Consider the following 17,186-nt stretch of genomic DNA (forward strand, 5'->3'; position numbering starts at 1 on the left):
GCCATATAGTCCATCATTACTTAGCAGCAGGTTCCATCTCTGCACGGTGGACCCCGGGCTGCGAACGCACCTTATTATATCTATTTAATTATTTGGTGCGTTCCACTAGCCCTAACACCATGGGAGTGATTCAGTAAACGTAAATTATATAAAAGAAAAAGCAGCCAGCTCACCAATGACGATCACAGGTGCACGGATCTCCGTTGCAGGCAAACGAGTAAATCCTCCGAAGAAAAAGTAGATGAGATCCAGCTCCATAAAACGTAATATTTATTGATATCCAAACGATAAAATTCCACAGACATAGAATAATCAGGCTCCCTCCGGTATGAAACCCCTGCGCTGGAAAGGCTAAACGGCAACGCGTTTCGATCCGAAGATCTTTTTCAAAGCCATATCCTGATCTGGTCTAGCTACTCTATATGGAGAGACTACTCCAATCAGGTTACCTGAATAGGTCACGTGACACTTTTTAAGGTCCTTCATATAAAATCATTCAACAAATCTAAAATACAATGAAAATGCAATAAAAAATCACTTCCTATCTAACAGTAATGTAACATGGTTTCATTTCGTTTATTTAATCCCATCGGGAATCGGGTATTAAGATGAAATATCCAAAAAGCCTCTCGCATTAGGAGCCGCCTTCTGGCATCTCCACACCGCGGAGGCACATTAACTTTCTCTATTCCCTGGATTTGGAAGCTAGCAGTACTACGATTGTGGTGAGCTACAAAATGTCTAGATGCTGCCGATATATTTCTATTACTGCCCTGTGTATTACTGATATCATGGAGGTGTTCCCTAGTGTGTGTCTTGAGTTTCCTCGTAGTACATCCTACGTACGATAAACTACATTCTTTGCAATTGATTTTATACACTACATTGGTATGGTTACAGTTGATGTATTGTTTAATATTAAATTCCATTGTTCCTTCCATGTTTTGGAATACTTTGGCTATCAGGGCGTGCTTACATGTACTACAATTGTTTGTGCCACATCTAAAAAAGCCTGAACAGTTTAGCCATGTTTTTGGACCCTTCTCTGGACGGAATGTATTAGATGCTAATTGGTTCCCAATGGTTGGTGCCCTTCTCGATATTACATTAATACCCGAAACTAGTAAATCATATAACTGGTGATCCTCATAAAGGATAGGTAAATATCTGTAAATAATATCTCTAATTCTTCCAAATTGCGGACTATATTGGAAGCAAATATAAGGTTTTTTCTCCATATTTCGATTACTATTCCTATTAGTTGTTATTAATTCCTTCCATTCTTTTTTCTCTACAATTTTTTTCGCCCGGTTAATTGTCCATTGGGGGTATTTACGGTTTTTAAGTTTCCTCTCTATTTGTTCATATTCTCCTTTCAAATCTCCCTCTGAGCTGCAATTTCTCTTAATTCTGGTGAATTCACCCACTGGGATAGCCTTTATTGTGTGTTTATTATGACTACTACGGGCATGAAGAATAGTGTTTCCTCTGACTGGTTTGTGATGCGTTTTAGTAATAACACATTGGTCAGTCTGACCCGTGAGTTCCAGATCCAAAAATGAAACACTGACCTTATCCCATTTGTGGGTAAATTTAATATTGTATGCATTGTCATTGAGATAATTAATAAAGTGTGGTATGGCAGATACATCCCCCCCCAAATAATGAGGGTATCGTCTATGTATCTGCCATACCACTTAACCTGGTCCAAAAACGGATTGGTCACTGAAAAAATATATTTCATCTCCCAAAATGACATTACAAGGTTTGCGAGAGAAGGTGAATATTTAGCACCCATAGGCACTCCAGTTAATTGAACATAAAATTGGCCATCAAAAAGAAAAAAATTATTAGTCAGTAAATATTGAATAACCCCCAACAGATATTGGACCAGATCCTCTGTATAATTGCTAAATTTGACAAGATGGTATTGTATTGCTTTTAATGCTAGACTATGTGGATTACTAGTGTAAAGCGATATAACGTCGCAGCATAGCCAGGAATAATTAGCCTGCCATATTTTGCTGTCCATAATTCGGAAAATTTCTTTGGAGTCCTTTATATATCCAGGAATACGTTTCACTAAAGGTTGGAGAAGAGAATCCACCCATTGGCAGAGTTTTTCGTTGCATGATCAAATTCCGGATACTATGGGCTACATAGGGGGAATGCCCTCTGTCTTGTGTATTTTGGGTACCCCATATATAATGGGGAGAATTGGGTTTTCTGTCATTAAATATTCCATTTGTTTATTATTTATTACTGCCAGACTAGAGCCTTCCATAATAATTTTATCTCTTTTTTTCATAACTTCCTGAGAAGGGTTATGTTTTAGTTTTTTATATGTATTTTGATCAGACAACATCTCCAACATTTTTGCATGATAATCGATAGTATTCAATACCACTACCACCCCCCCTTTATCCGACATTTTAATAGTGAGTTCTGTCATGTCCCTCAGTTCTTTGATTGCATTTTGAAGTTTTCTAGGTATATTTCTTTGGCTATTTTTGCCATTGTTATTATTATTGTTATATAATTGTCTCAGCTCTTTTTCAACTCCCTCCTGGAGCCGATCCATACACTCTGATCTATTCTGTATTGGATAATAGTACGGGTTTTTGGTGTTGAAATGTTGGGAACAATTGACTCTATCTGACTCCACTAACCTATTAGAACTCAGATCTTGTAGTGTGACCAAAGATACTTGGTCCCCAAAGTCCATATTGATAAATTCATTTTCCACTATCTGCTGGGAAATAATTTCCTCCTGAGTCTGATGCTCCCCACCATTTTCTCCACATAAGAAGTGTTTCTTTATGGTCAAATTTCTAATAAATTTATTAGTGTCCATAATAGCCGTAAATAAATCAAAATTCTGATCCGGAACAAAGTTCAGGCCCAAAGACAGGACTTGGGTCTGTTCAGTCGTAAGCCTTTTGGATGATAAATTCAAGACATTGGTGTATTCATTTATTTCCTCTGCGTCTTCTTGTTGCGCGTAATCATACCGCTTACGTCTGTGTTTTCTCCCCCCCCCCGCCTTTTCCGCTTTTTGACTGTCCAAAGGCATTTCTGGGGGTACTTTCCCTTTTGTCATATAGGGAGGCATCTGAAGTACTGCCTTGATTGTCTGTTGAGTCCTGGTCTGAAGATGAGAAATAAACATGTGATTTGTTCGTTTTCTTTTTGTAATATTTGCGTCTATGGTGAGACTGGCTTTGCTTTAATATAGATTTAGGGGTCTTGCCATCATGAGTCCAGTTACCCCAATCATAGACCTTGTTGGCACAATAATCATTGTAGTCTCTGGTAAATTTTCGTTTCTTACGCTCCATAATTTGTTCCTCTAGGGTTGCAATTTTTTGATTAATTTTAGTCATTAAGTCCTCAAACCGTGTATCTGTTTTATATTCTGCCAATACAGCGTTGACCTTATCCATCTCTTGTTGAATATTTTTTATTTTTTCATCCTCATATTTAATGATGAGCTTCATTAGACTGTGTGAACAGTCACTTAAAACAGAATTCCATTCCTCAGTGAATTCACCTGAGTATATGGTTGTAGGTAATTTCTTAATTCACAACCCTCTAGGTATCATGTTTTTAGCCACATAGTTATTTAATGTGGTTTGGTCCCACCACACCTTGGTTTCCTGCAATAATAATAACAATGGCAAAAATAGCCAAAGAAATATACCTAGAAAACTTCAAAATGCAATCAAAGAACTGAGGGACATGACAGAACTCACTATTAAAATGTCGGATAAAGGGGGGGTGGTAGTGGTGTTGAATACTATCGATTATCATGCAAAAATGTTGGAGATGTTGTCTGATCAAAATACATATAAAAAACTAAAACATAACCCTTCTCAGGAAATTATGAAAAAAAGAGATAAAATTATTATGGAAGGCTCTAGTCTGGCAGTAATAAATAATAAATAAATGGAATATTTAATGACAGAAAACCCAATTCTCCCCATTATATATGGGGTACCTAAAATACACAAGACAGAGGGCCCATAGTATCCGGAATTGGATCATGCAACGAAAAACTCTGCCAATGGGTGGATTCTCTTCTCCAACCTTTAGTGAAACGTATTCCTGGATATATAAAGGACTCCAAAGAAATTTTATGAATTATGGACAGCAAAATATGGCAGGCTAATTATTCCTGGCTATGCTGCGACGTTATATCGCTTTACACTAGTATTCCACATAGTCTAGCATTAAAAGCAATACAATACCATCTTGTCAAATTTAGCAATTATACAGAGGATCTGGTCCAATATCTGTTGGGGGTTATTCAATATTTACTGACTAATAATTTTTTTCTTTTTGATGGCCAATTTTATGTTCAATTAACTGGAGTGCCTATGGGTGCTAAATATTCACCTTCTCTCGCAAACCTTGTAATGTCATTTTGGGAGATGGAATATATTTTTTCAGTGACCAATCCGTTTTTGGACCATACCGCTTACGTCTGTGTTTTCTCCCCCCCCGCCTTTTCCGCTTTTTGACTGTCCAAAGGCATTTCTGGGGGTACTTTCCCTTTTGTCATATAGGGAGGCATCTGAAGTACTGCCTTGATTGTCTGTTGAGTCCTGGTCTGAAGATGAGAAATAAACATGTGATTTGTTCGTTTTCTTTTTGTAATATTTGCGTCTATGGTGAGGCTGGCTTTGCTTTAATATAGATTTAGGGGTCTTGCCATCATGAGTCCAGTTACCCCAATCGTAGACCTTGTTGGCACAATAATCATTGTAGTCTCTGGTAAATTTTCGTTTCTTACGCTCCATAATTTGTTCCTCTCGGGTTGCAATTTTTTGATTAATTTTAGTCATTAAGTCCTCAAACCGTGTATCTGTTTTATATTCTGCCAATACAGCGTTGACCTTATCCATCTCTTGTTGAATATTTTTTATTTTTTCATCCTCATATTTAATGATGAGCTTCATTAGACTGTGTGAACAGTCACTTAAAACAGAATTCCATTCCTCAGTGAATTCACCTGAGTATATGGTTGTAGGTAATTTCTTAATTCACAACCCTCTAGGTATCATGTTTTTAGCCACATAGTTATTTAATGTGGTTTGGTCCCACCACACCTTGGTTTCCTGCAATAATAATAACAATGGCAAAAATAGCCAAAGAAATATACCTAGAAAACTTCAAAATGCAATCAAAGAACTGAGGGACATGACAGAACTCACTATTAAAATGTCGGATAAAGGGGGGGTGGTAGTGGTGTTGAATACTATCGATTATCATGCAAAAATGTTGGAGATGTTGTCTGATCAAAATACATATAAAAAACTAAAACATAACCCTTCTCAGGAAATTATGAAAAAAAGAGATAAAATTATTATGGAAGGCTCTAGTCTGGCAGTAATAAATAATAAATAAATGGAATATTTAATGACAGAAAACCCAATTCTCCCCATTATATATGGGGTACCTAAAATACACAAGACAGAGGGCCCATAGTATCCGGAATTGGATCATGCAACGAAAAACTCTGCCAATGGGTGGATTCTCTTCTCCAACCTTTAGTGAAACGTATTCCTGGATATATAAAGGACTCCAAAGAAATTTTATGAATTATGTACAGCAAAATATGGCAGGCTAATTATTCCTGGCTATGCTGCGACGTTATATCGCTTTACACTAGTATTCCACATAGTCTAGCATTAAAAGCAATACAATACCATCTTGTCAAATTTAGCAATTATACAGAGGATCTGGTCCAATATCTGTTGGGGGTTATTCAATATTTACTGACTAATAATTTTTTTCTTTTTGATGGCCAATTTTATGTTCAATTAACTGGAGTGCCTATGGGTGCTAAATATTCACCTTCTCTCGCAAACCTTGTAATGTCATTTTGGGAGATGAAATATATTTTTTCAGTGACCAATCCGTTTTTGGACCAGGTTAAGTGGTATGGCAGATACATAGACGATACCCTCATTATTTGGGGGGGGGGGGGATGTATCTGCCATACCACACTTTATTAATTATCTCAACGACAATGCATACAATATTAAATTTACCCACAAATGGGATAAGGTCAGTGTTTCATTTTTGGATCTGGAACTCACGGGTCAGACTGACCAATGTGTTATTACTAAAACGCATCACAAACCAGTCAGAGGAAACACTATTCTTCATGCCAGTAGTAGTCATAATAAACACACAATAAAGGCTATCCTAGTGGGTGAATTCACCAGAATTAAGAGAAATTGCAGCTCAGAGGGAGATTTGAAAGGAGAATATGAACAAATAGAGAGGAAACTTAAAAACCGTAAATACCCCCAATGGACAATTAACCGGGCGAAAAAAATTGTAGAGAAAAAAGAACGGAAGGAATTAATAACAACTAATAGGAATAGTAATCGAAATATGGAGAAAAAACCTTATATTTGCTTCCAATATAGTCCGCAATTTGGAAGAATTAGAGATATTATTTACAGATATTTACCTATCCTTTATGAGGATCACCAGTTATATGATATACTAGGTTCGGGTATTAATGTAATATCGAGAAGGGCACCAACCATTGGGAACCAATTAGCATCTAATACATTCCGTCCAGAGAAGGGTCCAAAAACATGGCTAAACTGTTCAGGCTTTTTTAGATGTGGCACAAACAATTGTAGTACATGTAAGCACGCCCTGATATCCAAAGTATTCCAAAACATGGAAGGAACAATGGAATTTAATATTAAACAATACATCAACTGTAACCATACCAATGTAGTGTATAAAATCAATTGCAGAAAAAGCAATAGTGTGCAAAAAACACACCATATATATACCCCCTGGCTCAAGACAGAATCAGCTGTGGAGGATATCCACTAATAAAACATAACTTTTAATATTAAATGCTAAAAACTGCACATCCAACAGGACACAAACGAAAAAAACATACAAAGTGCTCAGGTGAACCAGTGCTCAATAAAAAAGAATGGTTGGATCTCACCCAAGCTGCCGGACACTGTATACTTCCGTACGACACAGTAGAGATCCAATTAGATGAGGAGGGGCAGGGCTGAAGTAGTATGTCTACCCTGTAACCCCTCTGTAACTCCTGTCCTGACAAGGACAGGCCCCAAATGGACCTTGCTCTAAGGGACCAGCCCACCCAATATGTGTAAAGGCAGAGTCCCAAAACCTCTTGAAACGTAGAATCTTCCTCCCTACGCGTTTCAACTCCGGTCATGGAGAATCATCAGGGGAGTCATATGGAAAAAAGTGCCAACGGGCACAGAGATGTAAGTCCGTCTAAATTGTGGGGCCTGCAGTGGCTAGGTAACCCACGCTGGAGATGACCGTCTGTGTCCACAGTCTCTGGTAGAGTACAACCCACCTCTGTGAAGCCTCTCTATATACCCAAAGCCCCTCCCCCTAGTACCTGATATACTGGGATATGGGAAAACCCGGAACGGATCAAACTGCCTAATAAACCATGTGCACTGTATGCCCCAAAAAGCTATAGATCCAGTTGGGGCATTCCAAGGGGGCATAAATAATGCCCGTGAGCCCCCATACTCATGAATGAGAAATTATCATAGCCGCACAAAACCAGCACTAGTCATATGCGGCTGCATGGTTACCAGTTTATAAATAATGATATACAAAAAAAAAAAAAAAAAAAAAAGCCATATGCGGCTGCATGGTTACCAGTTTATAAATAATGATATACGAAAAAAAAAAAAAAAAAAAAAAGGGGGCACCGGAGTTACGGCGCCATCTCATGTGCGCTGATGTGTTTAGCCAGGCGTACATAGTCGGGGGCATAATTGATGTCAGTAAACCTCCACTATCATAAGCGGCCATATGGCACAAGCACTCACCATGTCCACATGGTTACTGGATTATACATAATATCACATAGTGAGCGCATGCACCGGAAGTTGTGGCGCCATCCTGTGCGCATCACATCCTATCAAGCGCCCAACAGCATGTAACGCTGGGTGCGCTCCAACAGTGGAACGCAAGCCGACTCACTCGGCGTGGTAAGTGCAGGAACCGGAAGTTGCGGCGCCATCTTGTACGCGTCACATCCTGTACGGCGCCCACAACATGTAACGCTGGGTGCGCTCCAGCAGTGGAACGCAAGCCGACTCACTCGGCGTGGTAAGTGCAGGTACCAGAAGTTGCGGCGCCATCTTGTACGCGTCACATCCTGTACGGCGCCCACATGTTGCCATGGTGAATGCGTTTCAAGGGTGAAACGCAAGCCGTCTCCGTCCACGACCACAGTGAAGCACTGGCCCTTGTAAGTTGCACAGAAGGGAGGGGGGGAAGCGTCACAATAACCGAATCAACTCATGATATCAACAAATAAGATTCTATGCGGTACCCACATCCATGCATAATCACAAGCAAACTGGCAGAAATGGATTATAAACCCAAACAAGGGGGAGGGGGTTAGAGGCTAACATAAATGGGCGAAGATCAATTAAACAAAATTCCATAAAACAATTAGCGTGAAACGTGGATAAAAATGGATGCACAGAAGCAAAAAACAGAAGCTCATACTAGACATAGAGGTGTCAGTAATTGAAGTCATAGTACACCCATTATAACCTAGATGGCTATATAGAAAGTAGCAGTGGCTAGTTTCCAAACAGATCCCGATGGATCATAATATATCTTGCTTTCTTTGGCATGGTAACTGGAGAAGACCCGTCAAACAGACAAATAACAAATTACATAAAATAATAAGATGGGAAAGGGGAAGGGGAGAGAGGGAGGGAACGGACAGAGAGTAATGGAGAGAAAGACTAGGCAAGGAGAACACCACTAATAAGGTAAATAAAGCCTAAAGGAAACAGCTATAATTAAGTTGTTCGTTCAAACCATGGGGTTGGCATGTATCCAGAAGAAAGATCCATCTCGCTTCTCTCTGAAGAAGCATTTTATCCACGTCACCCCCCCTGGACGGAGGATGCACCTTATCAATCCCCATAAAACGCAAGACCTTGGGGTCACCCCCATGTATATCATGCACATGTTTTGCTATCGGGGTATCCCTTCTGTTTCGTATATCCCCCAAGTGTTCCCCCACTCGTCGTCTGAATTCTCTGATCGTTTTTCCAATGTAGGTGATTCCACAGATACAACTCACCCTGTATACAATCCCTGTTGTTCTACAATTTATAAAGTCCCTGATGGTATAGGACTGCTGTGTATGCTCATTATGGAATACCTTCCCAGTAAGGACAAAATCACACGCCACACAGGCTCCACATTTAAAACATCCTGCTGGTCTTTGAGGAAGCCATGTCTCCTTTCTAGGCGTAGTGAAATGGCTATGCATGAGTCTATCACCTAAACTCCTACCTCTCCGATAGGTGATCCTTGGTTCCTTGCCAATGATATCTTTCACGTCCTCGTCCATCCCCAAAATTCCCCAATGTTTTTTCAAGATGTCCCTCACGGGTCCTGCCCCATTGTCAAAGGTGCAAATCACCCTAGTCTCCTTAGGGGTCTCTTCTTCTCTATTTCGGGGTATAAGCAAGGTCCCCCTCTCACATGCATTCGCATGGCGAAATGCTTCCCTAAGAATCCAATCCGGGTAGCCCCTGGTCCGGAACCTCTGCCGAAGATCATCCGCCTTTATTTTAAAATCCCTTTGATTGGAACAGTTGCGACGCAACCTAAGGTATTGGCCTTTAGGGATACCCTTTTTTAGAGAGAAGGGATGATGGCTGTCCCACCTTAAAAGGGAATTGGTTGCGGTCGGCTTCCTGTACACAGTAGTTTCAAGGCACTCCCCATCCCTAGATTTAGAGATGAGGACATCCAGAAATGGTAGTCTCTCTTCCTGTATTTCAAAAGTAAAGCTGAGGCCAATCTCATTATCGTTAAGGGATGCCACAAACTCAGCAAAACCCTCCCTGGTGCCCCTCCACAATATGAAAATATCATCTATATATCTGACCCAAAGGTCCACAAGGGCCAGATAATTCTCATAAGTCTCTGAGAAGGCAATACTGTCCTCCCACCAGCCCAGGAACAAGTTTGCGTAAGTGGGCGCACATGGGCTGCCCATGGCAGTGCCCCTGAGCTGGTGGAGGATCCTGCCATCAAAGCAAAAAAAATTGTTATGCAGTACAAATTCAAGAAGAGATATGATAAGTTCATTGTGGGCCCTGAACTGACACCCCCTTGTGTTCAAAAAGTATTGCACCCCCTGAACTCCACACTGATGTGGGATTGAGGAGTACAGAGACTCAACGTCAATGCTGGCCAGGAGGGTGCCAGGTTCTAGGGAAATACCCTCTAGTCTGCGAAGCAGATCCATGGTGTCCCTAACATAGGATGGAAGTGCGGTAACAAATGGTCTTAGGACATTATCGATGTAAATACCCACATTTTGTCCAACACCTCCTATCCCAGAGACAATGGGTCTACCCTTTAGCGGATCCAGGCCCTTGTGGACCTTTGGGAGGGCATAGAATGTGGGCATAACCGGGTGGAGGGGCAACAGGAAGGAGAACTCATCCTCATCAATCAGTTTCTCAGCCTTGGCTTTAAGTAAAATGGCCCTAAGTTCTGACACACATTTAGTAGTTGGATTCGTTGTTACATGGGCATAAGTGGACCGGTCATTAAGTAACGACAAACACATATTCCTATACCCGTCGATCCCCATAACCACAATATTGCCACCTTTGTCAGATGGCTTGAAAATAAGGGATTTGTCATTTTCTAAACCCCGGAGAGCCTCCATCTGTACTCTACTGAGATTGTGACGAGACTGGCAGTGCGCTAAATTCTTGATGTCTTGGGTACTCAAATTCAAGAAGACATCAATTGCGGAGAGATCTCCACCTACTGGGGCCAACTTTTTACTAGGATTTTTGAGTTGGGTGAAGGGACCAGTTCCTCCAATTGTGGCTGGTGTGGTATCCAGACCTGCCAGAAGTTGTATATCAGGTAGCATATCAAGAGAGATGCCCAGTTCATGACAGGTTTTTTTGTCCTTTTGTTTAAAAAATTTATGCCACTTGAGTTTCCTTATGAACAGATTCAAATCCTTAATCATATCAAACGGAACAAAATCAGAACTGGGTATAAACGATAATCCTTTTGAAAGGACCGACATTTCAACCTCCGTAAGCTGTCTGTCTGATAGATTCAAAACCTGTGACTGCGGAGCTGGTATGGTCGATCTAAAAAACCAGTCCTAGGTATATTGGTCTGAAATCTATCTCCTCTACGGTAGTTGCTACCCCTCCCCCTCTGTCGGTTTTTAGGAGTGGGCCCTCTACTCTCTGTATCTGACAGGTCTGTCTCAGTAGAAGACAGATCTGTCTCTCTATCTCCTCTTTCAGATCTATCCACCACAACTTGATATATTTTGTTGTCTTTGAAGTCCTGCAGGTCCCTGAGATATTGTTTATGCTTTCTTTCTTTGAGATTATATTGAAATTTCTCAATGGAGTTTTGTAACTCAGTCTCCTTCACAATGAAGTCTTTCTCAGACTCAAATTTTTTGGTAATCTCTATCTGTTCTTTAAGTTTAATATTCAGTCTCTCCAAATTGATTTTTTCTTCATTGACTAAAATCTGCATAAATCTCAGGGAACTGCAGGTAGCTTCTTTCTCCCAAAGACTCATCAACTGGGGGTTTCTGCACCGTGCTGCTGGGGTAAGGGAAATACGTAGTCCTCTTGGGACTATACCATTTTTTATATAGTTCTCAAGGCTTTGTAGTTCCCACCAAGAAACTATTTGTTCCCTATATACTCTGTTCAGGTCCTTAAAGACAGAAGCATAAGTAGGTGTATATTTCTTTTGAGAAAAAGCTTTCTCTGAAAAAATGTCTTTGGCCTCAGTCAGCCATAGGTCTGTGTCAGGGCCTGCTGCCAGAAACCCAGCCATAGCAAGCACAATCAATAGCAGAAAAAGCAATAGTGTGCAAAAAACACACCATATATATACCCTCTGGCTCAAGACAGAATCAGCTGTGGAGGATATCCACTAATAAAACATAACTTTTAATATTAAATGCTAAAAACTGCACATCCAACAGGACACAAACGAAAAAAACATACAAAGTGCTCAGGTGAACCAGTGCTCAATAAAAAAGAATGGTTGGATCTCACCCAAGCTGCCGGACACTGTATACTTCCGTACGACACAGTAGAGATCCAATTAGATGAGGAGGGGCAGGGCTGAAGTAGTATGTCTACCCTGTAACCCCTCTGTAACTCCTGTCCTGACAAGGACAGGCCCCAAATGGACCTTGCTCTAAGGGACCAGCCCACCCAATATGTGTAAAGGCAGAGTCCCAAAACCTCTTGAAACGTAGAATCTTCCTCCCTACGCATTTCAACTCCGGTCATGGAGAATCATCAGGGGAGTCATATGGAAAAAAGTGCCAACGGGCACAGAGATGTAAGTCCGTCTAAATTGTGGGGCCTGCAGCGGCTAGGTAACCCACGCTGGAGATGACCGTCTGTGTCCACAGTCTCTGGTAGAGTACAACCCACCTCTGTGAAGCCTCTCTATATACCCAAAGCCCCTCCCCCTAGTACCTGATATACTGGGATATGGGAAAACCCGGAACGGATCAAACTGCCTAATAAACCATGTGCACTGTATGCCCCAAAAAGCTATAGATCCAGTTGGGGCATTCCAAGGGGGCATAAATAATGCCCGTGAGCCCCCATACTCATGAATGAGAAATTATCATAGCCGCACAAAACCAGCACTAGTCATATGCGGCTGCATGGTTACCAGTTTATAAATAATGATATACGAAAAAAAAAAAAAAAAAAAAAAAAAAGCCATATGCGGCTGCATGGTTACCAGTTTATAAATAATGATATACGGAAAAAAAAAAAAAAAAAAAAAAAAAAAGCCATATGCGGCTGCATGGTTACCAGGTTATAAATAATGATATACGAAAAAAAAAAAAAAAAAAAAAAGCCATATGCGGCTGCATGGTTACCAGTTTATAAATAATGATATACGAAAAAAAAAAAAAAAAAAGCCATATGCGGCTGCATGGTTACCAGTTTATAAATAATGATATACAAAAAAAAAAAAAAAAAAAAAAAAAGCCATATGCGGCTGCATGGTTACCAGTTTATAAATAATGATATACGGGAAAAAAAAAAAAAAAAAAAAAAAAAAGCCATATGCGGCTGCATGGTTACCAGTTTATAAATAATGATATACGAAAAAAAAAAAAAAAAAAAAAAAAAGGGGGCACCGGAGTTACGGCGCCATCTCATGTGCGCTGATGTGTTTAGCCAGGCGTACATAGTCGGGGGCATAATTGATGTCAGTAAACCTCCACTATCATAAGCGGCCATATGGCACAAGCACTCACCATGTCCACATGGTTACTGGATTATACATAATATCACATAGTGAGCGCATGCACCGGAAGTTGTGGCGCCATCCTGTGCGCATCACATTCTATCAAGCGCCCAACAGCATGTAACGCTGGGTGCGCTCCAACAGTGGAACGCAAGCCGACTCACTCGGCGTGGTAAGTGCAGGAACCGGAAGTTGCGGCGCCATCTTGTACGCGTCACATCCTGTACGGCGCCCACAACATGTAACGCTGGGTGCGCTCCAGCAGTGGAACGCAAGCCGACTCACTCGGCGTGGTAAGTGCAGGTACCAGACGTTGCGGCACCTAGATGGCTATTTTGGGACTCTGCCTTTACACATATTGGGTGGGCTGGTCCCTTAGAGCAAGGTCCATTTGGGGCCTGTCCTTGTCAGGACAGGAGTTACAGAGGGGTTACAGGGTAGACATACTACTTCAGCCCTGCCCCTCCTCATCTAATTGGATCTCTACTGTGTCGTACGGAAGTATACAGTGTCCGGCAGCTTGGGTGAGATCCAACCATTCTTTTTTATTGAGCACTGGTTCACCTGAGCACTTTGTATGTTTTTTTCGTTTGTGTCCTGTTGGATGTGCAGTTTTTAGCATTTAATATTAAAAGTTATGTTTTATTAGTGGATATCCTCCACAGCTGATTCTGTCTATAAAATCAATTGCAAAGAATGAAGTTTATCGTACGTAGAATGTACTACGAGGAAACTCAAGACACACACTAGGGAACACATCCATGATATCAGTATTACACAGGGCAGTAATAGAAATATAACGGCAGCATCTAGACATTTTGTAGCTCACCACAATCGTAGTACTGCTAGCTTCCAAATCCAGGGAATAGAGAAAGTTAATGTGCCTCCGCGGGGTGGAGATGCCAGAAGGCGGCTCCTAACGCGAGAGGCTTTTTGGATATTTCATCTTAATACCCGATTCCCGATGGGATTAAATAAATGAAATGAAACCATGTTACATTACTGTTAGATAGGAAGTGATTTTTTATTGCATTTTCATTGTATTTTAGATTTGTTGAATGATTTTATATGAAGGACCTTAAAAAGTGTCACGTGACCTATTCAGGTAACCTGATTGGAGTAGTCTCTCCATATAGAGTAGCTAGACCAGATCAGGATATGGCTTTGAAAAAGATCTTCGGATCGAAACGCGTTGCCGTTTAGCCTTTCCAGCGCAGGGGCTTCATACCGGAGGGAGCCTGATTATTCTATGTCTGTGGAATTTTATCGTTTGGATATCAATAAATATTACGTTTTATGGAGCTGGATCTCATCTACTTTTTCTTCGGAGTGATTCAGTAATGCTCCAGGTACAGCTTGCATTTAATGTGGTCTTGCTTTTAATTAATTTAGGAGGCCTTTATGGCACAGCGAATATAAAAAACGTAGAGTAGGACTGCCCCATTATGAGAATGCCGTGACATGGTGGGGTAGCTCAAAGAATTGATCAATTGTTTGCTAAATGTCTCATTTTGAAAATAAAGTTAGAAATTAATATGTGCATTTGCACTTTATGTATTGCGTTTTAACCATAGGCAGCGCTGGCTTCTCCCCTCTTTGGCTTTGATATTGGTACATGGCTGACCACCACTGTTGCCGTGCGTGCCGGGTTACGTGCGCCATTCTCTCTGTGTTTCTGTGATTGATAGGCTGCTGTACATACATACAGTAGCCCTGCCCTGCCCTAGGCTCTGTTTAATTATGCACCTGTGTCTCAGCCTGTCTCACCCTTTATCTGTGGTGCTGGCTGGGCAGTGTGGAGGTTGGACCTTAAATGTCTATGCCTGGACCTGGCCAACCTTTATCCTCACTTGCCCCTCCCCCTCTGGCGCCATGGGAGTGATTCAGTAATGCTCCAGGTACAGCTTGCATTTAATGTGGTCTTGCTTTTAAATCGTTTAGGAGGCCTTTATGGCACAGCGAATATAAAAAACGTAAAGTGGAACTGCCCCATTATGAGAATGCCGTGACGTGGCGGGGTAGCTCAAAGAATTGATCAATTGTTTGCTAAATGTCTAATTTTGAAGATACAGTTAGAAATTAATATGTGCATTTGCACTTTATGTATTGCGTTTTAACCATAGGCAGCGCTGACTTCTCCCCTCTTTTGCTTTAGCATCCAATTTACATCCGAATGCAGTGAGCTTTCACAAAGAGCAATTCTCTGTCATTTACACATCGTTTTCAAAGGAAATAGTCTTCAATACACACACACATATATATACATGGCAACATATATGTACATGGCAATTGGGTATTCGTGATACCTGTGAGCTTCACCCCCCCATCTAAAATAATGCAACCTACTAAAATAAGGATGGGTTAGCTAATTTTGACTGTGATGGGGGCACCTAAAATGGTTGGCCCACTAAAATGGCAACTCCCTTTTATAATGCTTCCCTTAACTCTATCTTTTACCCCTCCTACCCCCCCATGACCCTATCCTGACTCTGCTCTTCAAATCCCTTAACCTTTACTAAGCTGGCCCCTTTTTCCCATGTTCCACTCCCTATAGGAGCCCTCAACCCTGTCATGTCTTCTCCCTTCAAAGGCCTGTGGCCCAGTACAGCCTCACTTGACAATTGGGTATTCGTGATACCTGTGAGTTTCACCCCCCATATAAAATAACGCAACCCCATCCAACCTACCAAACCAAATACCCTTCCCCGACCAATAATGACTCACCATACTTTCATTTGGATAAATTGGCTACAGCAGCCTTTATTAACATTTAACATAACAATTTATTTTATTTAACATTATCCATGGGGAGGGCTGTCCTCGAAGTCCCAAACTGTAACAGCCTCAGGTCAAAGTCCAGAAACTCGGCCCCCAGGTCGAGTCTTGCCTCTAGCCGCAAGGCACCAGCTCAGAGACACTAAGAGACTCGACCAGCCAATTCCCGCCAAAATTACCCACGGATCCCAGTTATCTCCTCCGTGTGACCATTACATTCCATTCCACTTAATCCACCCAAGAGAGAAAGTCCAGTATCTTTGAGACCCTCCCTTCCGAGCCTCCGTTTACTAGCACCACCAACCTCGAGGACCTCCCCCCCACCCCCGTTGCCGCGACAGAACATACCCATACTTAAACGAAACACTTCATCCTAGCCTCGAAAAACTTTCCATACCCAGAATTCCCTTGATTAACTCTACATCTACTTAATTAATAAGGGTGGGTTAGCTTGTTTTGACCGTGATGCGGGCACCTAAAATGGTTGGCCCACTAAAATGGCAACTCCCTTTTATAATTCTCCCCTTAACTCCACCTTTTACCCCTTCTACCCCCCACGACCCTATCCTGACTCTGCTATTCAAATCCCTTTAAAGGGAACCTGTCACCCCGTTTTTTGAGATTGAGCTATAAATACTGTTAAATAGGGCCTGCGCTGTGTGTTCCTATAGTGTATGTAGTGTACCCCGATTCCCCATGTATGCTGAGAAATAACTTACCAAAGTCGCCGTTTTCGCCTGTCAATCAGGCTGGTCAGGTCGGGAGGGCGTGGTGACATCGCTGGTTCTTCCTCAGCTTTACGTTGGTGGCGTAGTGGCGTAGTGGTGAACAAGCAGCGCGCGATCTGCGCTGTCATCCCTTTCGTCGGTGGGGGCGGCCATCTTCCTGGGGCCGCGCGTGCGCAGATCGAGTGCTCTGCTGCACGGGGCTTCAGGAAAATGGCCACGGGATGCCGCGCGTGCGCATTAGAGATCGCGGCGGCCATTTTCCCAAAGCCGAGTTTGCATCTCGGCTTTGGGAAAATGGCCGCCGCGATCTCTAATGCGCACGCGCGGAATCCCGCGGCCATT

Source organism: Ranitomeya imitator, chromosome 6, assembly GCF_032444005.1.
Source record: "Ranitomeya imitator isolate aRanImi1 chromosome 6, aRanImi1.pri, whole genome shotgun sequence".
NCBI lineage: Eukaryota > Metazoa > Chordata > Amphibia > Anura > Dendrobatidae > Ranitomeya > Ranitomeya imitator.